A 24212-nucleotide genomic window follows, 5' to 3' on the forward strand; every position below is an offset into this window, starting at 1 on the left:
CTGCAACAGTCTCGCTTCAGATTCTCCCGAGGCAAATCCAAATACCAGGAGAACATCCACATACGCCAAAACTCCAGACACCTCCACATCCCCCATGGTCTTCCACATGCCCCGCGGGAAGTTTGCAAGGGCTCCGGATATGCCCTCTGGCATCTTTCCGGACGGGAAGAATCCTAGGGGACCTATAACGGCCGTCTTCTCCTTGTTGGCCTCACTCATTGGGATCTGGCAACATCCACTCCTCAGATCCAGCACCTTAAACCACTTCGCACCACTCAGACAGGCCATCGCCTCTTCGGCCCTCAGGGCCGTATTCTGGTCACTGACAGTGCGCCTCTTCAGCGCACTATACTCCACACACACGCTGCCTACGTCTCCCACGGCTTCAGGGCCCAGTCGCCGCGACCTCTCTCTCTCACCGAGGTGTCTTCAGCGGTCAACTCCCCTCCCTCCTGGTATTTCGGAGCGTCCACTAAGAGGGTCTCACCCTCAGATACTTGCCCCAGGCCGTACCACCACCGGCTCTCGTTTGAATTCGGTACCGGCCCGTGGCTATTACACAAGTCCTCCCAAGCAGCTCGAAACTCTGGGTTTAATAAATAATAATAGACAGTACACCATATGCGATTAAATGATAACACTTTATAGGTTGAAGGTTGAACAAGTTAGGTCTCTATTCATTGGAGCGTAGAAGGTTGAGGGGGGATTTGATCGAGGTATTTAAAATGTTGAGAGGAATAGATAGAGTTGACGTGAATAGGCTGTTTCCATTGAGAGTAGGGGAGATTCAAACGAGAGGACATGATTTGAGAGTTAGGGGGCAAAAGTTTAAGGGAAACACGAGGGGGTATTTCTTTACTCAGAGAGTGATAGCTGTGTGGAATGAGCTTCCTGTAGAAGTAGTAGAGGCCAGTTCAGTTGTGTCATTTAAGGTAAAATTGGATAGGTATATGGACAGAAAAGGAGTGGAGGGTTATGGGCTGAGTGCGGGTAGGTGGGACTAGGTGAGATTAAGAGTTCGGCACGGACTAGGAGGGCCAGAATGGCCTGTTTCCGTGCTGTGATTGTTATATGGTTATATGGTTTATACATATTACTAGAACTATGTGATTAATAATGATACAATATATATAAAGGAAAAGAAAATAAAGAAAAGGCGCCAAGACTTATCAAAGTCCAAACCACTTCGTGTACAACCGTTGGAGCTCAATTAACAAAGTCTTCTGGCCACCATTTGATCCCCTCCGAACTCCTCAACTCGTAGCTCAGGACCACTCGAAGTGATCAACCAAGCACATCTATCTTCGTCTTCTCTCCTCGCCGAACATCCTGGCCTCGGAACCCCACTCGGGGTCCGTTCCTCACCTAGTTTACAGCATCGCGTCCTCTCTCTCTCTCTCTCTCTCTCTCTCTCTCTCTCTCTCTCACCCCCTAGCGGCGATCTTCCCAAAAGCCCGCCAACAGTAGCTTACAGATCCAGAACAGAGAATAACATTAATTCCAATTGGTTAACAAATGAATACAATTACCGTTATCAGTAAATTTAACTCAAACAAGCTTCCAGCACTCCCTTGCAAGAAAGAAGCATTCCTACTTTTAACAAAACAAAGAAGCCATTTGATTAACTTACGCAGTAACAAAAAAGAAAAATAAACCCTCACAAAGAAGAAACCCCCTTATACTAATAAGAAACCCCCTCTACACATCGTTCTCATGGATGCTGCCTGACCTGCTGAGTTCCTCCAGTGTGTTGTACGTGTTGCCTTTACCAGCGTTTGAATGCCACCGATCCTTGAATGTGGAGTTAGAGATGCGGGAGAAGACAGCGCCCCACTGGCGTTTAATATTGTGGATCTGTGAAAGATAAATCAATTCTGTATCAAATCCCATGTCGCAGGTACTTACTGTCACTGCCAAACTCACAATGTACACCAGAAAGGCCACTCGGTCTATCTGCTCTCTGCCCAGGTTTCTGTTCCATATCCGTATTTTAAAAATTATCTCTCACTCTCCCTGTTGCAACTTGTCACCACTCCGTGAGAGAAGAGATTTCCATTGAATTTCTTAGAATCAGAGAAATCTGCAGCAAATTACAGGCCCTTCGGCCCACAGCAACCAACTGTAGAAAATGCCTAGAATTACCCTACGACAGAACCCTCTATTTTTCTAAGCTCCATATACCTCTCTAAGATTCTCTTAAAAGACTCAATTGTACCCGTCTATACCACCGTCGCTGGCAGTGCAGTCCACACACCCACCACTATCTGTATAAAAAATATATCTCTGACACCTCCATTGAACTACTTCCAAGCACCTTAACTATGCCCCCCACGTGTTAGCCATCTCAGCCCTGGGGGGAAAAAAGCCTCTGACTTTTCACACGATCAATGCCTCTCATCATCTGATACACCTGCATGAATTTCCTGCATGATTTTCCCCAGGCTAATTAACACGATGAGCTCGCTGAGTATTTGACCTTCCCCATGGCTCCGCACTAAGGTGGTTAAACTCCTATTTCCCTGCTCTTTTCAAATTTTGTGTCATTTTCACCAATTTCAAAGGACTGTGCCTCAGACAGCTGGGTTGCTGCAATGCACCTCTAAAGCCTGACAGCAGACTATCGAGTGAATCTTCAGTGGAGCAGAGTCAGAAACCAAACAGTTACCAGCACCAATCAGGGCTTTGGGGCTCCGGAAAGAGATGGGGTCTGGAGGTTACGAGCAGGAGGAGGAAGAGGAACAAGACCAACAGGATGTGGCTATGAATGAAAGATGAGAAACATTTCGAAACTGGTTAATTGAAAAACAAAATGGTTAATTTCTACAAAACATTGCAGGTAATCAGCAGATCAGGCAGCAAATGTGGAGAGGAATAAAAGGGCAGCATTTAAGCCGAGCCCCTTCAGCATGTCTAGACTGTGTACTCCTCTACTTAGTTGCTGCCTGAACTGCAGTGTTCCTCCAGTATTGTGTGTGTGTGTGTGTGTGTGTGTGTGTGTGTGTGTGTGTGTGTGTGTGTGTGTGTGTGTGTGTGTGCGTCTCTGTATTTCCAGCAACTGCAGAATCTCTTCTGTTTCACATCGGTATTTGTAAGAGGATTGTACTTTGGCATTAGATACACGAAATGCATGTTGATAATGAGTGTATCGTTTATGGGAGCCGCTTTCTGCATTAAGAAAGCTGCTGAGTTTTCTACACACACAAAAAAACTGAGATATGGACATGGAACCGATGCTTGCAGAAATTTTTAATGGCACCATGATTACCCATAAAGCCCCGCGGTTAAAATTTCGCTGTCGTTTGAAGCACCGATCAAATGCGCAGGCGTCAGGATTGCTGCCGGCTCTGATAATTACGCATGCGCGCAGTATACAAAATGTCGGGAGGAGCGGAAAGGTAAGGGCATTTTCGACTCTAATTGAGTGACAATTGCTGTGAGAACCGGAGACTGTGGCCCGCAAACTCGGCACAGGCAGGTCTTTTTCTTCTCTCTGAGCCCCACGATCCGTATACGGGCCCCGGAGAGCTTCCGGTAATCGGAATGGGAGCAGATAGATCTCACAGACAGAGCTGAGCTCTAGCAATCTGAATGCAAGGATTATGAACTCGGAAAAAGAGAACACAATCTTTCTATCAGCTGTTGAGGAAATCACCTTTGTTCTGCCTCCAACCGCAGCAAGAGAAAATCTGCAGCGGCTGGAAATCCAAGCAACACACAAAATGCCGGAGGAACTCAGCATTAGTACTCTTTTCCATCGATGCTGCCTGGCCTGCTGAGTTCCTCCAGCATTTTGTGTGTGTTGCTTGTTCTACCTCCTCTTGCTCTGGACATTTCTACCAGTGAGAACATGTTTTGTTCCATTCTCTCTGGGTCCGTAATAATATCAAGCAGCTTTGCCCTGGGCAACAAGCAGCTTTAACATCACAAATGTGCCAGACTCAAATGAGACAGACACGGCCCTTGTCTTCATATACATTGGCATTACCATCACTGAGTGCACCACCATCAGTCATTGGGGGAGGGTTCAGGGGGAATATTTATGTAGAGTACAGAAACTGGGGATGCCTGTTTGCATTTTGGTGATGCAAAAGTTACTGGAGAATTTACAAGTGGGAAGAAGTGGCGTGATATTTGGAAATCTGACTTTTTAAAGCATAGTTTAGCAAGCAAACCACATATGGACAATGTGCAAAAGCTTTGGTGAGAAAATCCTCCGTTACCCGTTCCAGGCCTGCTACATAGGTTGTGTGAGAGTGCAGATGAACTCGATCAAACCCAGAGGAGATCAAAGTTCCTATTGACAGTGATTTGCCAGCTGTTAGAATGAATGCCTCTCTATATAAAATTCACTGTGCACGTCTTGTCACTGTGTAAAAAATACACAGTACAAGATTTATCTGCAGTAGTTATTACAAATTAGAGGGGAGATTTTTACAAATTAGAGAGGATATTGGAGGGAAGGAGGGGAGACCTCCCGTGTCCCTGATGCCCTCACCTACAAGATGTACATCCAGCTGCAGCTTGTAACCCTGCACTTCAATGAGCTGCAACTTGAAATGGGTGAATTCCAGATCATCCAGCAGTTGGAGGGGGTGATAGATATGACATGAAGAGAGGTGAGTTACACCCAAGGGGCAGGACACAGGAAACTGGGTGAGAGACAGGAAGGAAAATGAGGTTAAATAGGCATCACAGAGTACTCTAGTGGCCATCCCCCACAACAACAGGTGGACCACTTTAGAAGGTGTTGGGAGGAATTACCTGGCAGAGGAGTCAAATGATGAGGGGTATTGAGCGTGTGGGTGGCCAGCAGTTTTTTCCCCAGGGATGAAATGTTTAACACGAGGGGGCATAGTTTTAAGGTGCTTGGAAATAGATACTGAGGGGATGTCAGAGGTAAGTTTTTTACACAGAGAGTGGTGGGTGCGTGGAATGTGCTGCCAGCTGTGTTTGTTGAGGCAGATACAACAGGGTCTTTCAGCAGCCTCTTAGATAGGTACATGTAGCTTAGAAAAATAGAGGGTGTGTGCTGGGGAAATTCGGGGCAGTTACTAGAGTAGGTCACATGATTGGCACAACATTTTAGTCGGAATGGCCTGGAATATGCTGTAGATTTCTATGTTCCATTTTGAACAGTGAAGTAACTTCTCTTTTTTAACTGTACCGGGTCCACGATTTTAATGCCGCTTTTCCACAATCCCATAGAATCTTTGTCCATATCCTGAGTAAATAGAGAATGGAAAAATATTTAAGATCTCCCCCATCTGCTTTGGTTCCACACGTGGATTGCCATTCCGGTCTTCCAGAGGACCAACTTTGTGCCTTGCAATCCTTTTGCTCTTAATCTATCACTAGAATCCCTGAGGATTATCCTTCACCTTTTCTGTGACAGCAACCTCATACCTTCATTTTGCCATCCTGATTTATTTCTTATGTGTTCCCTTGCATTTCTTATACTCCATAAGAAACTGACTGCCTATCCCTGTTATGCAATTCCATTTTGTGCTTTACCAGGGTCTCAATATCTCTTGAAATTCAAGGTTCCCTACAGTTTCTATCTTTACCTTTTATTCTGACAAGCACATACCCACTTTGTACTTTCAAAATTTTGGTTTGAAGGCCTCCCATTTACCAAGCACACCTTTGCCATAATGCAACATGTCCCAGTCCACAGTTGCCAGATCCTAGTATCTTAATTCCAGGTGTTGATCCATGCCCTGAACACATCTGCCTTTCCTACGCTGCTCCTTGTATTGAAATATACAGGGCTCAGCATATTCACTGCACCATGCTCAACTTTTTCATTCCTGACTTTGTCTGAGGACTGAACAACATCTGTCTCCACAACCTCTCCACTATCTGTTCTGTTATTCAGGCTCCCATTCCCCCTGCTACTTTAGTTTAACCCTCCTTACCCCCACCTCCCACCATGCACCTCAAAGCATCACCCCTTTGACTTTCCTCTCCCAGATCAACAAAAAGGAGGTGCATACCAGGTACAGTCAGAGAGGAATAAATGGGGTACTTATGAAATACAGGAAATTCAAGTGAACACTGATGAAAGAAATAAGAGAAGGCATGAGGTTGCCCCAGCAGACAAGGTGAAGGAAAATCCTCAGGGATTCTGCAGATATGTTAAGAGCAAAACGATTGCATGGGAAAAAATTAATTCTCTGGAAGATCAGAATGGTAATCCATAAGAAGGGATAACATAGACGGGGAGATTTTTTTTTTGCATCCGTATTTACTCAAGAGATGAACACAGAGTCTATAGAAGTGAGGCAAAGCTGCATCAACATCATGGACCCTGTACAGATTACAGAGGTGGAGGGATTTGCTGTCTTGAGGCAAATTAGTGTGGATCAAGCCCCAGGGCCTGACAAGTTGTTCACTAGGACCCTGCGGAAGACAAGTGCAGAAATTATTGGGGCCTTAGCACAGATATTTAAATCATCCTTAGTGACAGGTGAGATACCGGAGGATTGGAGGACAGACAATGTTGTTCTGCTGTTCAAGAAAGGCTGAGCTTGACCAATGGTGACCAATTATACATTGGTGAGCTTGACATCAGTACTGGGAAAGTTATTGGAAAGGCTGAGCTTGACCAATGGTGACCAATTATACATTGGTGAGCTTGACATCAGTACTGGGAAAGTTATTGGAATGTGTGTGCAGGAACCAAGTATATACTGTAAGTATTTGGATAGGTGTGGACTGATAAAGGATAGACAGCATGGCTCTAGCCAACCTTAGAGCGTCTCTCGAGGAAGTTATCAGGAAAGTGGATGAAGGCAAGGCAGTGGATGTTGTCTACATGGACTTTAGCAAGGCACTTGACAAAGTCTCATATGGGAGGTTGGTCAAGAAGGTTCAGTCACTCAGCATTCAAGATGAGACAGTAAATTGAATGAGACACTGTCTTTGGGAGAAGCCAGAGTATTTACAGATGACTGCCTCTCTGACTGGAGGCCTGTGTCTAGTGATGTGCCGCAGGGATCAGTGCTGGATCTGTTGTTGTTTGTCATCTATATCAGTAATCTGGATGATAGTGTGGTTAACTGGATCAGCAAATTTGTGGATGACAACAAGACTGGGGGTTCAGCGGACTGCAATAAGACTATCATGGCTTGCAGTGCGATCTGGACCAGGTGGAAAAATGGTTTTAGAAATGGAAAATGGAATTTAATGCAGACCAGTGTGAGTTGTTGCACTTTGGTATGAGCTACCAAGGGAGGTCTTTCACAGTGACTGGTCGGGCACGGAGGAGTGTTGTAGAAGAAAGGGACCTGGGAATACAAGTCCTTAATTCACTGAAAGTGGTATCACAGTTAGATAGAGATGGAAGGAAAGATTTTAGTTCATTGGCCTTCATGAACCATATACTGACAATAGATGGATGTTATGTTGACTTGTAGAAGACAATGGTGAGGCCTAATTTGGAGTATTGTGTGCAGTTTTGGTCACCTACCTACAGGAAAGATGTAAAAGAAGTTCAGAGATTTCAGAGAAAATTCACAAGGATGTTGCCGTGTCTGGAGGACTTGGGTTATAAGGAAAGATTGAACAAATCAGGACTTTATTCCCTGGAATGTAGAAGATTGAGGGGAGATTTGATTGTGATAGAGGGGCATAAATAGTGTAAATGCAAGCTGGCTTTCTCCACTGAGATGGGGGTGGGACTACAACCAGAGGCCATGGGTTAAGGGTGAAAGTTGAAACGTTAAGGGGAACATGAGGGGAAACTTCTTCACACAGACGGTCATCCGGATGTGGAAATAGCAGCCAGCACAAGTGGTGCATGCAAGCACAATTTCAACATTTAAGAGGTTCGTGTAGGTACCTGGATGGTAAGGGTTTGGGAGTGGGCAACTTAAATAGTCTTGCATAAACTAGATGGCCCAAAGGGCCTGTTTCTGTGCTGTAATTTTCTATGACTCTGACAAGAACCTGAAATAATACAAAAATTTACTCTAAACCCTTTTAACAGACGTGCGGACCAACCATTCATCTCAGCAGGAATTTTTTATATGGTGTTAAAACTGTGGCACTTTAAGTTAATAATACATAAAAGAAAATCCCAGATGCATGTCAAGAAAGACTATTTGTGTGAGACTGTTTCAGTTACTGTGGGGCCAGGCACCCATGCAGTTTAGCAGGAGGGGGGAATAATACCAATGGAGAGAGTCAAACTGAGCGAGGGTTCAAATTGGAGAAGGCCAAAATGCCCCATTCTTATAGAGACAGGAAGAGCATCAGAGAATTGATGGTCATTCCAGATACCAGCACTCTGCCCAGTCAGGAGATGATATCTCTGTCCAGCTTGGGTTGAATCTCACTATAACAGTGTGATACCAGATCAAACCTTGGCAACTCAAGTAATTTCAACTGAAATGTTGTCCTAAATTCATTGATGGATTTTGCAAATCTTTTTACAGGTTAAAAATGAGAAGGAATTCGTCTCCAGGAAGCTCAAACATGACACGCCAGTTTTGCTGTCTCTGTCTAGATATTTAAGAAGTGGAGTGAGGGATTCAATCGACCATCTTTCCTACTCAAGACTGTGGGGAGGGATTCATTCGGTCATCTGACCAACTGGCATGCCCATCATTTTACACAGGAGAAAGGCCGTTCAACTGCTCAGACAGTGGGAATAGATTCACTCGGTCATCTCAACTGAAGGTACATCAGCAAGTTCACACTGGGCAAGGCCATTCACCTGTTCTGTGTGTGAGAAACGATTCACTCAGTTTTCCCACCTGTGGACACACCAGTCACTTCACACCAGGCAGAGGCTGGTCATCTGCTGAATTTCTGGGAAAAGATTCACTCAGTCATCTGACCTAATGGCTCACCAGGGAGTTCACACCAGGGAGCGGCCATTCACTTGCTCAGTCTGTGGGAAGAGATTCATTAAATCATCCCACCTGCTGAGTCATCAGCGAGTTCACACTGGGGAGAAGCCGTTCAACTGCTCAGAATGTGGGAAGAGATTCACTGAGTTATCCAACCTACAGAATCATCAGCGAGTTCACACTGGGGAGAAGCCATTCACCTGCTCAGAATGCGGGAAGGGATTCACTCAGTCATCCCACCTGCAGAGACACCAACGAGTTCACACTGGAGAGAAGCCGTTCACCTGCTCAGTCTGTGGGAAGAGCTTCACTCACTTATGGAACCTACAGAATCATCAGCCAGTTCACACTGGAGAGAGGCCATTCACCTGCTCAGAATGTGGGAAGGGATTTACTCAGTCATCCAGCCTACTGAGTCATCAGCGAGTTCACACAGGGGAGAAGCCGTTCACCTGCTCAGAATGTGGGATGGGATTCACTCAGTCATCCCACCTGCAGAGACATCAGCGAGTTCACACTGGGGAGAAGCCGTTCACCTGCTCAGTCTGTGGGAAGGGATTCACTGATTCATCCACCCGGCAGAAACATCAGCGAGTTCACACTGGGGAGAAGTCGTTCACCTGCTCAGAATGTGGGAAGGGATTCACGGATTCATCCTGCCTACTGGTACATCAGCGAGTTCACACTGGGGAGAAGCCGTTCACCTGCTCAGAATGTGGGAAGGGATTCACTCAGTCATCCCACCTGCAGAGACATCAGCGAGTTCACACTGGGGAGAGGCCATTCACCTGCTCAGAATGTGGGAAGCGATTCACTCAATCTTCCACCCTACAGGCACACCAGCGAATTCACACTGGGGAGAAGCCGTTCACTTGCTCAGTCTGTGGGAAGCGATTCACTCTGTCATTCCAAGTACTGAAACACCAGCGAGTTCACACAGGGGAAAGGCCGTTCGCTTGCTCAAAATGTGGGAAGAGATTCGCTGGATCATCCAACCTACAGAGACATCAGCAAGTTCACACTGGGGAGAAGCCGTTCACTTGCTCAGGCTGTGGGAAGGGATTCCCTCAGTCGTCCCAACTACTGGCACACCAGTCAGTTCACATTGGGGAGTGGCCATAGTTATGAATCCCTGGGTTTCGTTTGCTGTGGACTGTCATTTTAAGAGAGAGCGAGAGAGATGAAGAAAGTGAATCAGTCTGACTTGCAGCTTGTTTACATTGCTCGCAGACTGTTTCTTTTTAACCGAGGACACAGACACTCTGAGACAGATGGAGACGAAGGAGGCAAAATGGAAGGATCAAAACCAGGGAACTAGTGGCCAAGGGTCACTGTTTGGAACTTTCCTATGCCCACAAGGGTGGGTTAATTATCGATTCATCGTACATCGAATGTGTGGTTGTTACCTTGTTTGAGCTATAGGAGTGGATCAGATTTGGGGTATCCTGTGAAGACCACTGATGTGTTAACCCTTGCCTGGGTGTGGTGTGGTAATTCACTTGAAGACGATACCCCTTCTGACAAGTCACTTTCGGTGATAAATTGTATATGGGTTTGGAACGACGACAAATAAAATCTACAGCAACTGTTCTCTCGTTTTACCACCATGGAACCTGTGGAATTTGACATAATTGCCTTCTCTCAACATTTACGCTGGATTAGAAATATCTCTTTCATCACCTATTCCATGTTTGAACTGAACTTTCATACTTTGCCTTCTCAAGACTCCAAGCGTTGTTTCCCCCAAACTCAATAGTTTTGGAGTGATATTCACACACATATATACACATAACAATGTTAACTTTTGTTTATCTTGCTTGTTACTATATTATAAGTAGATTCTAATAAAGATAGGTTTAACATCAAAAACAGGCTCCAGGTGTAGTCTATTGCTACTGGTTCATTTCTAAAGCGTTACGATTCATAACAAAATTGGGCCTGCGTCTGGGATAGTAACAGTTTTGGGGGTGGAGACATTAATTATCAATTTCTTTGGGGAAGTCCCTTTTGATTTATTTGTGTGTGAAAAATCAGAAGCAATGGATGTTGATAGATGTCGGGAAGCGCTAGCCTCTGAGGCATTAGAGGACGCCAGAAGGATTGAGTTGTTGAAGCTTGCCAGAAGGTTAAACCTTGCTAAGGTGAGATCGACAATGAGGAGGGCACAGATGCAGAGGATAATAGCTGAACATTATGTATCTGAGGGTGTGTTTAAAGTGGAGGAATTGGAGGTGTTTCCTGAAAGTAAACCTAGTGAGCTTGAGCTCCAGTACAAGTGAGAAAAATTAAAGATGGAGGCTGCGGAAAGGCAGAGGCAGTTTGAGGCTAGAGAGGCAGAAAAACAGAGGGAGGAAGCAGAAAGACAGAGGCTGGTCGAGCTGAAACGATAGAGAGATTGCAGCAAAGGGGTCTAGCGTTAGACTCTAGTGATGTTTGAGGCCATTCGGGAAGTTAAATTGGTACCTCCATTTAACGAGGCAGAGGTTGATAGATACTTTCAGCATTTTGAGAAGGTTGCTCAAAGTTTAAAGTGGCTAGAAGAGGGTTGGCCTATTCTCTTCCAAAGTGTAATTAAGGGGAAGGCTCATCAAGCCTATTCTGCTTTGACAGTTGATGAAGCAGCTGATTATGACATATTGAAACAGGCTGTGCTCATAGCTTATGAGTTGGTCCCAGAATCATACAGGCAAAAGTTTAGAAATTTGAGGAAATCTGTGAACCAGACATATGGAACTTGCTTATGAGAAGTTTGTGTGTTTTAACCGCTGGTGAACATATAAAAATATAAATGATGATTTTAACAGCTTGAAAGTGTTGCTTTTAAGTGAAGAATTCAAACGGTGCGTCCCTGATGACATAAAGACGTATTTAGATAAAAAGGATGCTGCCACTTTGCAGGAATCTGTTGGATTAGCAGATGAGTTTGTTTTAACTCATAAGGTTAAGTTTATCCCGAATAAGAGCTTCCAAAAGAGTAGCAAGGATAACCAGGGTAAATCAGAAATTAAAGCTGGGACTAGTGACAAGAGTAAGGATGAAGGGAAGCAGTTGAAAGATAAATATTCTGGTCTTGATTGTTACTATTGTAAGAAAGCTGGTTATATGATGGCTAATTGTTGCCTTCTGGGGAAGAAAAAGGAAAAGGAGGCGGTCCCAAATGCCTGTGTTCCGTATGTTGAAGCACCTATCAACTCACAGGGTTCTGAACATTCTGTTTGAGGCTTAGTTAAGGTCTGAGAGGTCTGACCGAGTTAAGAAGAGATTCGATCATTTTATGTCAGATGTGTTTGTATTAGTAAAGGAAGGGTCAACCCCGGTACCAGTGAAAATTCTTTGAGTTACTGGGGCTTCTCAGTCACTTACATCAGACGTTCTAAAGTTTGGTGATGAGACTAACACTGGTGAGGTAAATCTTATTAAAGTCATTGGGGGCGACATGGTTTCCGTGCCATTGCACAAGGTAACTTTACTGTCAGGGTTGGTTTCAGGACCTGTTAAGATCGGATTATGCTCCAGTTTACCAGAGGAAGATGTTACTTTGCTGTTCGTGAATGACCTGGCAGATGGTAAAGTTGTTCCTGCAGTGCAGTTAACAACTAACCCAACCACAGATGGATTTTAACATTTATCCTTCCTGCGCAGGAACTCGAAGTATGGCTAAAATGTCTGCTGACGCAGACGAGTTTATCTCAGAACAGAACCGAGTCCCTGAGATTGAAGCTTTAAAAGAAACAGCTTTCTCAGATGATGAGATTAAGAAAGTGCCAGTAGGGTATTATCACAAGGGTGGAGTGATAATGAGGAAGTGGAGGCCACCTGCTGTACCTTCGAGTGAGGAATGGGCAATTGTTCACCAAGGTGTAGTTCCTAAAGTTTATAGGACTGAAATTTTAACTTTGGCCCACAGTCTGCCCTCAGGTGGCCATTTTGGAGTGAATAAAACTGTAAACAGGATTATGAAATAATTCTACTGGCCTAATCTGAGGAAAGATATTGTGACCTTTTGCAGAACCTGTCACATTGGTCAAGTTGACGGTAAACCTAATCAGGTCTCCACAGTGCCCCACTGCAGTCTATATTTAACTGCATTTGGTGAACCCTTTTCAAAATTTATAGTGGATTGTGTTGGCCCATTGCCAAAGACTAAAGCTGGCCATCAGTATCTGCTAACTATTATGTGTACTGCATTCAGATTCCCAGAGGCAATACCTCTCAGAAATATTAAAGCTAAAACTGTGGCGAAGGCTCTTACCAAGTTTTTTTTTACTTTATTTGATTTGCCTATAGAAATCCAGTCTGACCAAGGAAGCAATTTTACATCTAGATTATTTCAGCAGGTATTTTATGTACTGGGAGCTAAGCAAATTACATCATCTGCGTAACATCCAGAATTACGATGGGTTCTAGAAAGATTTTATTCTACCCTCAAAACAATGATTAAGACATAATGTGTTCCACACTGTCTCTCTCTCACTCCGTGCCTTGGAAAGGCTTGAAAAATACATCATCGGATGCACGCACGCACACGCCAAAAAAAGACGTACTGCGTTGAAAATGGAAAAGACTGAGATGAAGGAATATATTTGCTTTTGTTCGCAGTAAGAGAGTTGGTACAGGAATCACTGGGCTTTAGTCCATTTGAATTTTGTATTTGGTCATAGAGTGAGGGGAGCTTTGACCTTGTTAAAGGAACAGTGAATTGATGGGGATGTGCATGATAACTTGTTAGACTAAGTTTTGAAGTTCAACAATGAACTACTCCAGGCCTGTAGTCTAGCGAGACAAAACTTAAAGATTTCTCAAAACAAAATGAAGTGTTGGTTTGATAAGTGGGCTTGCGAAAGAAAATACCAGGTGGGGGATAAGGTGCTTACCTTATCTCCAATGCTGACAAATCCACTTCAGGCAAAACTCAATGGACCGTATGAAATAGTCTCTCAAATTAATAATGTGAATTATGTTATCAAAACACCCGACCGATGTAAACTAACACAGGTGGTACAGATAAATATAATAAAGCCTTATTTTGACAAGCAGGCACCATCTGTGAGTGTTGTTGTCAAAACATATGAATCTGGCAACCCTGAGAATGAAACAATTGACTTGTCTGAGACTTTTCACAAGCCAAACATGGTCCCAGTTAGGCTAATGAACTCGGTTGTTCCAGAAAACATTGATAACAGGTTGGCTCATCTGCAGCCAAAGCAACAACAACAGCTGAAGGAATTAATTCTGCAGTTTAAAGATTTATTTCCGGATATTCCCAAGGAAACCACGGTCGCAGTACATGATGTAGATATTGGTGAAACCGATTAAACAACACCCATATCCCATGAACGTTGAAAAGTGTAAATAGGCTGAGCAAAAAATTGAATATATGCTGAAAAATGGTATTATTAGTCCTTCAGCATCAGATTGGAGCTCACCCTGCATAATTGTGCCCAAACCTGATGATAGTGTTAGATTTTGCACTGATTATAGGAAGGCAAATACAGTAACAAAAACAGATGCCTATTCTATCCCTAGGGTTGATGATTGCATCGATAAGGTTGGAAAAGCTGAGTTTCTTACAAAGATTGATCTGTTTACGGGATATTGGTGTGTTCCATTGACAGACAGAGGTAGAAAAAAATTCTGTATTTGTGATACCATCTGGTTTGTATGAATACAATGTTTTGCTGTTTGGAATGAAAACTGGTCCAGGAACATTCCGGAGAATGAATGATTCTGTAATTCGAGGGTTGGAACACACAGATGCCTATATTGATGACTTAGTCACAAGGAGTGACACTTGGGAAGAGCATATCTCTGCAGTATAAAAGCTGTTTGACAGGTTTCCCAGGCCAGCCTTACAGTTAACTTAGCTAAGAGTGAATTTGGCCATGCCATTCTGACCTGTCTTGGTCAATGCAAGTTGGCTCCTGTTCGGGCAAAAGTCCAGGCAATTTCTTAAATTCCTATTCTGACTGCTAAGAAGGCTCTTAGAAGGTTTCTGGGAATGGATGGATGTTATCGTAAGTTCTGTAAGAACTTTGCTGCTATCGCTCTTCCTCTGACTAACCTGAAGAAGGGTGAAAAGATTGTTTGGACCGAGCCTTGACAGGAGATCTGACAGGAAATCCAGGATTCAGCTACAAATGACAGGGTGAAGGCCGAGGTCTCTGAGCTCCTTGTGGATACTTCATGCCTTTGTATGGCTACTGCTCCACCCATGACTGCAAGGAACTGCAAAGAACTTTGGAGAGCAGAGAACATCAGAGAAAGAAGCCTCCACTCCATGGACTCTCCCTACACTTCCCCTCCCTCGGAAAAGCAGGCCATATACACAAAAAAACCAAACAACCTGAACATTCTTGCTGCAAACCCGCTCTCACATTGGCGGAGAGATACAAAAGCTTTAAAGTGCGTAACAGCAGGCTGAAGGATGGCTTCCTGTCTGCAGTTATAAGCCAAATGAATGATAAAATGGACTCAAACTCACAATGTAACTCGACGTGACCCTGTAACATATGTCTATTTGTACTGCACTCTCTCGGCAGCCATAATGCTTTGTTAGTTATTTTTTGTTGTATATCAGCTCAATGTACTATCGTAATGTATCGATCTGTGTGGATGGTACATCAGGCAAGATTTTCACTGTAGCTCAGTACGTGATGATAATAAACGAATTCCCCATTTTAACTGTGTGGAATTATTAGACAGACTGAGCTTCTGCTCTGGAACCTCAGAAGGAAACTGAACTGTTGTCATTTCTGTGGAAAGCAAATATCTGGGAAATGCTTCAATCTCACATTACGGTCTGCAGTAACTGGGATCAGGTGACCGGTGGTTGGTCTCCCATATCAATATCAGAATCAGGTTTAATAACACCAGTATATGCCAGGAAATACGTTGTTAATTGTTAATTCTTAACAAAAGAGTTTAACAATTGTGATTTAAAATAAGAATATATATAGCACAAAAGTAGAAAAAATAAAGATGTAATAAACTATTTTAATTGTGTGGAACAATTTGTCTGACTGGGTTGTTGCTTTGGAAATTCTACAGTGAAGCTTAACTGAACTGTACATATTTATGAGAAGCTCAGATAAATACAAATGGCTAAATTCTCACATAAATGGTTCAGACACCCAGAAACATTGGTAGCACTTCAGCACGTCGAAACAGTGTATGAAACATGCGGAAAATATTACAGAAAAAAACATTGTCCACCCACAATGAGAGGACGTGACAGATCCGGATCTCACTGCGTTGTCTGAAGGGGACAAAGGTGAAGCTACACGTACACGTAGAGCAGTGACCCGCAGATGCTGCAGATCTGCAGAAAAACGTGAAGAGCAAACGGGATCAGGTGACGGGTGGAGCGTCTCCCACCTGAACCGGTGACTCTGCTCCTCTCCCCTCACACACTGCCCGACCCATCCGCCGCATTCCCCATATTATTCCATATTTACACCAGATACATGTCAAATTTTCCAGACCATATCTACCCCGATCCCTTTCCCTCCACCCCCAGGTCACAGAGTAAAGGGCTCGATTCCCATCCCGGTCCGACACATTATTCAAGCCCAAACAGGAAGTGTTCACGTTTCATTTAAATCAGTTCTGTGTTTACAAACACTAATTTCTATTCACATTCCTCCTTGCTCACTGGACAGGAACACTGAAACATCAAGTGAGAAACAGCAGGAGGTCGCCATTCGGCCCCTCTAACCATCAACAAGATGGCGGCTGCTCCCCCATCTCAGCCACGTTTCTGTCCGATCCTCATTTCCTCGATCATTCGGTCTCCACACATCTGCCGGCCTCTTTTCTACGTGAGGATGATCACTGAGTCTTCACCGCCCTCTGTAGAGGGGATTTACAGATATTCACCACCCTCGGAATGGAGACTTTTCCCCTCATCACAGTCCCGAACAGTCCACCCCCTTTTTCAGAGACTGGGATCCCTGGTTCAACCAGTAATGATGTTGTGCATTTCAATGTGTTCACCTCTGAGTCCCCGATTCTCTAAATGACATTTAGAGTTATCACATTTGATCTTTCTTCAAGTAATGACCCCACCACTCCAGGGATCAGTCAGGTGAATATTCATTGCACTCTCTATAACAAATACTCTCTAACCTCTTTTTTCATCCTCTATGGAATTAATTTCCATTTTCTGCAGCCCCGTGTTGCCCCAACTACTCACCTCCCACCCTTGTCACTATTTCCAACTTCCCACCTCCCCCTCACCTGGATCCACCTCTCACTCCCCAGCTCTTGCCCCATCCCCACCCCTCACCTCTTTTCTCTGACTATTTCCCGACCACACTCAGTCCAGAGGGAGGGTCTAGGCCCGAAATGTTGACGGTCCATTTCCCTCCACAGATGCTGCCCGACCCACTGAGTTCCTCCGGCAGTTTGGACTTTGGTCTGTGTAACCCTTGATAGTATGCGGAGAGGGATTTTACGCCATATTGCAGGGTTATGGTTAGGGTTATTGGACTTTTCGGTGAGACAACAACATTAATCACGGGTTTCATCACTGAATCCAGTGTTGTGAGATGTAAAGTCCCCTGTTATGTGTCCGGCTGTGCCGTGTTGTTGGTGGAGTGGGCAGCGTGGTGTTTGTCTGGATTCGGGTCACAGCACCAGAATTGACAGCGGGGTCCACACACAGTGTATTACTCAACAGAAAACCACTCGTCCCTGCAGTCTTTGTCTCCTGGTAAACTCATCACCCTGACAGTGTGGACCATAGATACCCTTTCCTCTCAGAGTCAGGGGATCATTCAGACAGCTGATCGTCTAGATTTATTGGTCATTAAAGTCCGCCCAGATTCGTTTGGACGGATTTGATGTGGAGTTCGGGCTGTCACAGTGAAAGGGCCGGACGGCCGAACTCTCTCCGTTGTCCGAACATCTTTCCAGGTGAGGCGACACCTCACCTGTCAATCTTCTGGGTTCGCCTGTTGTGTCCGCTGCTCCCGATGTGGCCGCCTCTACACTGGTGACATCGGCTCCTCCGCAGTTGTGCGGGGTAGGGGTATTTTTTAACGGGTGTCGATATTTTTCTTCCCTTTTGTGAGGGAGGGGTGGGTTTTGGTGGTAGATGATCGGGATGCCGTCCTTTTTGATGCGGGGGTTGGGGAGGGAGTTTCATTTTTTTTTTCTCTGTGAACGACTTTCATGTTTTCTTTGTTTTGTGGTTCTCTGGAGAAGAAGAAAACTCAGCGTTATTTATGAATTCCTGCTTTGATAATAAATTAACCTTTGAACTATCCACTCCGAGCGGGACTTAGTTAGTTAGTCACTCAACCAGGAACAGTCTGTGAATGCTCCCACCCAACTCACCAATTCCCCTTACTCCACAGATATATCTGTCCAGATACTCCCCACACAAGACAGGCTGGAGCCAAAAATATTTACTACATTACAGACCCTAAAGACAAATTACAAAATAGTCATAATGGCTTACACACAGAGAACAGACAGAAGCTGTCCTATCTCTACACATGAGTGCACAAGGAGATAAGCATCCTGAAACCCGAGCTAGCTACCCTGAAGAAGAAATATGGCTCAGCACGGCTTAACACATTGGTTCATCGTCAGAAGTTTCTTTCAGAAAAACAGGCTGCTATTGTTTAATGTAGTGTTAACCCTTTTACATACTTTATCATTCCCTCCTTTAGATCATTACATTATGAACAAATCAGTAACCTTTTACGGAGAAAGCAACCAAGTACAGCATTGACTTCTCAGTGGGTAAAAACGGCATACGTCCGTAATTATAACAATGATATGTACAACCATTTGGACATAATGCAATATCATGCCCCACATATTACCGACAGGTCTTCGAAGATCACCATTTCGACCCTTCGGTGAACCCGTGTAAATCCTGCCCTACTCTCTTGATGCTGTCAGTCTCCTTGGCAGTGTGCTTGGAGAGGGATGTAACGTTAGTAGCCTCATCAGGGATATAGGTGCAGCATTCTGTGTCAATAATAGCACAGGTCCCCCCTTTCTCAGCTGGGACAAAATCTAAAGCCGTACGATTCTGTACGACTGTTTGCCGGATTGCAATCATTTCAGTGGATATTTCTGTTACTTGGGCCTGTGTTTCTGCCAGGGCCTCTGCAGTATTGTGGTCAGATCCTCAAGTGCTTGTAGCCAAATTGATTATTTCTCATGAATTCCTGGCTACTCCATAGGAGAGAAAAGCGATCGTCCAAAATCGCTCAGTCTCAGTTATTCCTCTCGGCTGCTGGGCACCTGCAGCTATGGCCAGGATGCATGTTTCCCTGTATAGGAAGTTCAGTTTGGTGGGGGCCCGCGATACCATCCCTCAAAACTCCGACAGCCACAGTCACCTCTGACTGGACCACAGTTCCTCAGTCTCTTCCCCAGGTGTTATTTGGGGAAGCCCAAGCTGAGAGTTCCTCACTCTGGTTTAGCAGGATTACAGACATTGGAATCATAGTTTTACCCAGCAGGCCCCTAGTTCTACCTGTTTGGCAAGGTGTGACCGAGAGAGAGAAAGGTGTTAACATGGGGGCCCCCAGAAAGACATAAACACGAACACCTCTGTTACATTCCTGTAACGGTTTAAATGAACCAGTAGCAATAGACCACACCTGGAGTGTGCTTTTGATGTTAAAACCACTGTCTTTATTCGTATCTACTTATAATATAACAAATTAACCAAAATAATCAAAAGATAAAAGTGTTATGAGTACACATATGTGTAAATATAATTCCCAAACCACTGAGCTCAGAGAATACCAAGGTTAAAGTCTTTAGAAGGTAAAGAATGAAAGTTCAGTTCATCCACGGAATCAATGACGAGAGAGAGATAGTTTTTATCCAAGGTGAATGTCAAGAGAAGGCAATTACGTTGAATTCTACAAATTCCACAGTTGTAAAACAGGATAACAGTTGCTGTAGGTCTTATCCGTCGTTGTTCTAAATCCACATACGAATTATCTCCAAAAGTAGCTTATCACAGGAGTACTGTCTTCAGAAGGAACTACCATCCAAGCAAGGGTTAACACACAGGTAGATTCGGGAAGGTACTCCCAATCCAGATCCAACACACAAAGTATTACTGACAGTGATTTCCACAGAATATCCCTTCTCACAAGTGGATACCACATAACACACCCGAATCCAGCTAAGGGTTAACAAAAGTGGTAGCCACGGGATACTCCAACAAAATCCCCAGATGGATTATACGAATTATCACCAACAGTGATTGGTCACAGGGGTACCTCTTCAAGTGAATTACCACCCCCAGGCAAGGGTTAGCAGAAGTGGTCCTCACAGGATACTCCCAAACCAACAGATCCACTCCAATGGATCAAACAAAGTGACAATCACACATTCGGTATACGCTGCATCAATAATCAACCCACCTTGTGGGCACAGGAGAGTCCAAACAGTGACCTTTGGCCACTAGGTCCTTTGTTTCGAACCTTCCATCTTATTTCTTTCTCTCCGGCTGACTGTGTTTGTGACTGTCCTTGCTTAAATAAAACAAACTGTAAGTTATGTAAACACAAGCTGCGAGCAAGTGTAAACACGCTGCATAGTCAAATAGTTCCGCCCCTCTCTCTCTCTCTTTCTCTCTCTCTCTCTCCCCCCCCCCCCCCCCCCTCTCAGTAAGAATCAAACAGGAGCCGGGAAAGCCAGGCTTGTATACACAGGAATTTAGAAAGAAAATTTAGAATTTAGTATTTTCTCAACGTATTGCCTTTTTAGTTATCTTATGTTGCTCTTTAAAAGTTTTCCAATCCTCTGGCTTTCCTCTCATCTTTGCTATGTTATACATCTTCTCTTCTATTTTTATACTGTCCTTGACTTCCCTTGTCATCCCCGGTCGACCTCTACTCCCCATAGCTGGCTTTTAACACTGAGATTGGGTGGGACTACAATCAGAGGCCATGGGTTAAGGGTGAGAGGCGAAACGTTAAGGGGAACATGAGGGGAAACTCCTTCGCACAGACAGTCATCCGGGTGTGGAATGAGCAGCCAGCACAAGTGGTGCATGCGAGCTCGATTTCAACATTTAAGAGGTTCGTGTAGGTACCTGGATGGTAGGGATGTGGGAGTGGGCAGTTTAATTAGTTCAGCACAAACCAGATGGCCCAAATGGCCTGTTTCTGTATTGTAATTTTCCACAGGAACCTGAAGTAACACTAATATTCACTCTAAGTCCTTTTAACAGATGTGCAGACCAACCATTCAGCTCAGCAGGGATTTTTTATCTGGTGTTAAAATTGTGGAACTTTAAGTTAATAATACGTGAAAGAAAATCCCAGATGCACGTCAACAAAGACAATTTGCATGAGAGTGTTTCAGTTACTGTGGGGCCAGGCACCCATGCAGCTCAGCAGGAACAGGGAATAATACCAATGGAGAGAGTCAAACTGAGCCAGGGTACAAATTGCAGATGGCAGAAATGCCCCATTCTTATAGAAACAGGAAGAGCATCGGAATTGATGGTCATTCCAGATACCAGCACTCTGCCCAGTCAGGAAATGATTTCTCTGTCCAACTTGGGTTCAACCTCATTGTAACAGTGAGGAACAGCCAGATCAAAACTTGACGACTCAAGCAGTCTCATCTGAAATGTTGTCCGACAGCCATTGATGGAGTTTGTAAAGCATTTCAGAGGTTAAAACGAGAAGGAATTAGTCTCCAGGAATCTCAAACACAGCACGCCAGTTTTGTTGTCTCTGTCCGGATATTTAAGAAGTGGAGCGAGGGATTCAATCGACTATCCTTCCTACTCAGACTGTGGGGAGGGATTTATTCGGTCATCTGACCAACTGGCACGCCCGTCATTTTACACTGGAGAAAGTCCGTTCACCTGCTCAGACAGTGGGAATAGATTCACTCGGTCATCTCAACTGAAGGTACGTCAGCAAGTTCACACTGGGCAAGGCCATTCACCTGTTCTCTGTGTGAGAAGGGATTCAGTTGGTCTTCCAACCTGTGGACACACCAGTCAGTTCACACCGGGCAGAGGCTGGTGATCTGCTGAATTTGTGGGAAAGGATTCACTCAATCATCTGACGTAATGGCACACCAGCGGGTTCACACTGGGGAGAGGACATTCACCTGCTCAGAATGTGGGAAGCGATTCACTCAATCTTCCACCCTACAGATACATCAGCGAGTTCACACTGGGGAGAAGCCATTCACCTGCTCATTCTGCGGGAAGGGATTCAGTCAGTCAGCTAACCTACAGAGACATCAGCGAGTTCACACTGGGGAGAAGCCATTCACCTGCTCATTCTGTGGGAAGGGATTCAGTCAGTCATCCAACCTACAGTGTCATCAGCGAGTTCACACCGGGGAGAAGCCATTCACCTGCTCAGTCTGTGGGAAGGGATTCACTCGGTCATCCCACCTTCAGACACACCAGCGAGTTCACACTGGGGAGAAGCCATTCACCTGCTCAGAATGAGGGAAGCGATTCACTCGGTCATCCCACCTTCAGAGTCATCAGCGAGTTCACACTGGGGAGAAGCCGTTCACCTGCTCAGAATGAGGGAAGCGATTCACTCGGTCAGCCACCCTACAGAGACATCAGCGAGTTCACACTGGGGAGAAGCCATTCACCTGCTCAGTCTGTGGGAAGGGATTCACTCAGTCATCCACCCTACAGAGACACCAGCGAGTCCACACTGGAGAGAAGCCATTCACCTGCTCAGTCTGTGGGAAAGGATTCACTCAGTCATCCCACGTACTGGCACATCAGTCAGTTCACAATGGGGAGTTGCCGTTGTTATGAATCCCTAGGTTTTGTTTGAAGTGGACTGTCATTTTAAGAGAGAGAAATTAAAAAGTTAAATCAGTTTGACTTGCAGCTTGTTTACATCGCTCGCAGCTTATTTAGTTTTAACCGAGGACACAGACACTCAGAGTCAGACGGAGACGAAGGAGGTAAAATGGAAGTATCGAAACCAGGGAACTGGTGGCCAAGGGTCACTGATCGCAACTTTCCTATGCCCACAAGGGTGGGTTAATTATCGATTCAGCGTACTCAAATGTGTGGTTGTCACCTCGTTTGATCCGTAGGAGTGGATCTTATTTGGGGTATCCTGTGAAGACCACTGATGTGTTAACCCTTGCCTGGGTGTGGTGGGGTAATTCACTTGAAGACGATACCCCTTGTGACAAGTCACTTTCCGTGATAATTCGTATGTGGATTTGGAATGATGACGGATAAAATCTACAGCAACTGTTGTCTCGTTTTACCACTATGGAACCTGTGGAATTCGACATAATTGCCTTCTCAACATTTACGCTGTATTACAAATATCTCTCTCATCACCTATTCCATTGTTGAACTGAACTTTCATACTTTGCCATCTCAAGACTCCAAGCCATGTTTCTCCCGAACTCCATAGTCTGGGAGTTATATTTACACACATATATACACATAACACATTTGTTTATCTTGTTTAAGTTACTATATTACAAGTAGATTCTAATAAAGATAGTTTTAACATTAAAAACAGATTCCAGGTGTAGCCTATTGCTGGTGTTCGTTTCTAAAGCGTTACAATTCATAGCAAAATTTGGGCCTGCGTCTGGGATATGAACAGATTTGGGGGCGTAGTCATTAATTATCGATTTCATTGGGGAAATACCTTTTGATTTTTATGTGTGTGGAAAATCAGTAGCAACGGATGTTTATAGATGTCTCGAAGTGCCAGGCATTGGAGGACGCCAGAAGGGTTGAGTTGTTATGTATTGCTAAAAGGTTAAAACTTGCTACGGTGAAATCAACAATAAGGAGGGCACAGATGCAGAGTGTAATAACTGAACATTATGTACCGGAGGGTGTGTTTAAAGTGGAAGAGTTGGATGTGTTTCCTGAAAATAAACCTCGTGAGCTTGAGCTCCAGTTCAAGTGAAAAAAATTAAATGCGGAGGCTGCGGAAAGTCAGAGGCAGTTTGAGTCTAGAGAGGCAGAAAAACAGAGGGTGGAAGCAGAAAGGCAGAGGCTGTTCGAGCTGGAAAAGATAGAGAGATTGCAGCAAAGTGTTCGAGTGTTAGACTCTGGTGATAAGTTTAAGGCTAGTCGGGAAGTTAAATTGGTACCTCCATTTGACGAAGCAGAGGTTGATAAATACTTTCAGCATTTTGAGAAAGTTGCTCAGAGTTTAAAGTGGCGAACAGAGGGTTGGCTTATTCTCTTACAAAGTGTAATTTAGGGGAAGGCTCAGCAAGCCTATTCTGCTTTGACTGTTGATGAAGCAGCTGATGATGACATTGTGAAACAGGCTGTGCTCAAAGCTTACAAGTTTTTCCCAGAATCATACAGGCAAAAGTTTAGAAATTTGAGGAAGTCTGTGAACCAAACTT

General features: G+C 44.5%; 1 pseudogene; it reads left to right on the top strand.

The window, feature by feature from the left end:
• The window catches only part of LOC140721267 (uncharacterized), a 147563-nt pseudogene that overhangs the window by 60648 nt on the left and 62703 nt on the right, over positions 1 to 24212 (top strand).

The sequence above is a fragment of the Hemitrygon akajei genome, unplaced genomic scaffold (genome assembly GCF_048418815.1).
Source record: "Hemitrygon akajei unplaced genomic scaffold, sHemAka1.3 Scf000053, whole genome shotgun sequence".
Classification (NCBI taxonomy): domain Eukaryota; kingdom Metazoa; phylum Chordata; class Chondrichthyes; order Myliobatiformes; family Dasyatidae; genus Hemitrygon; species Hemitrygon akajei.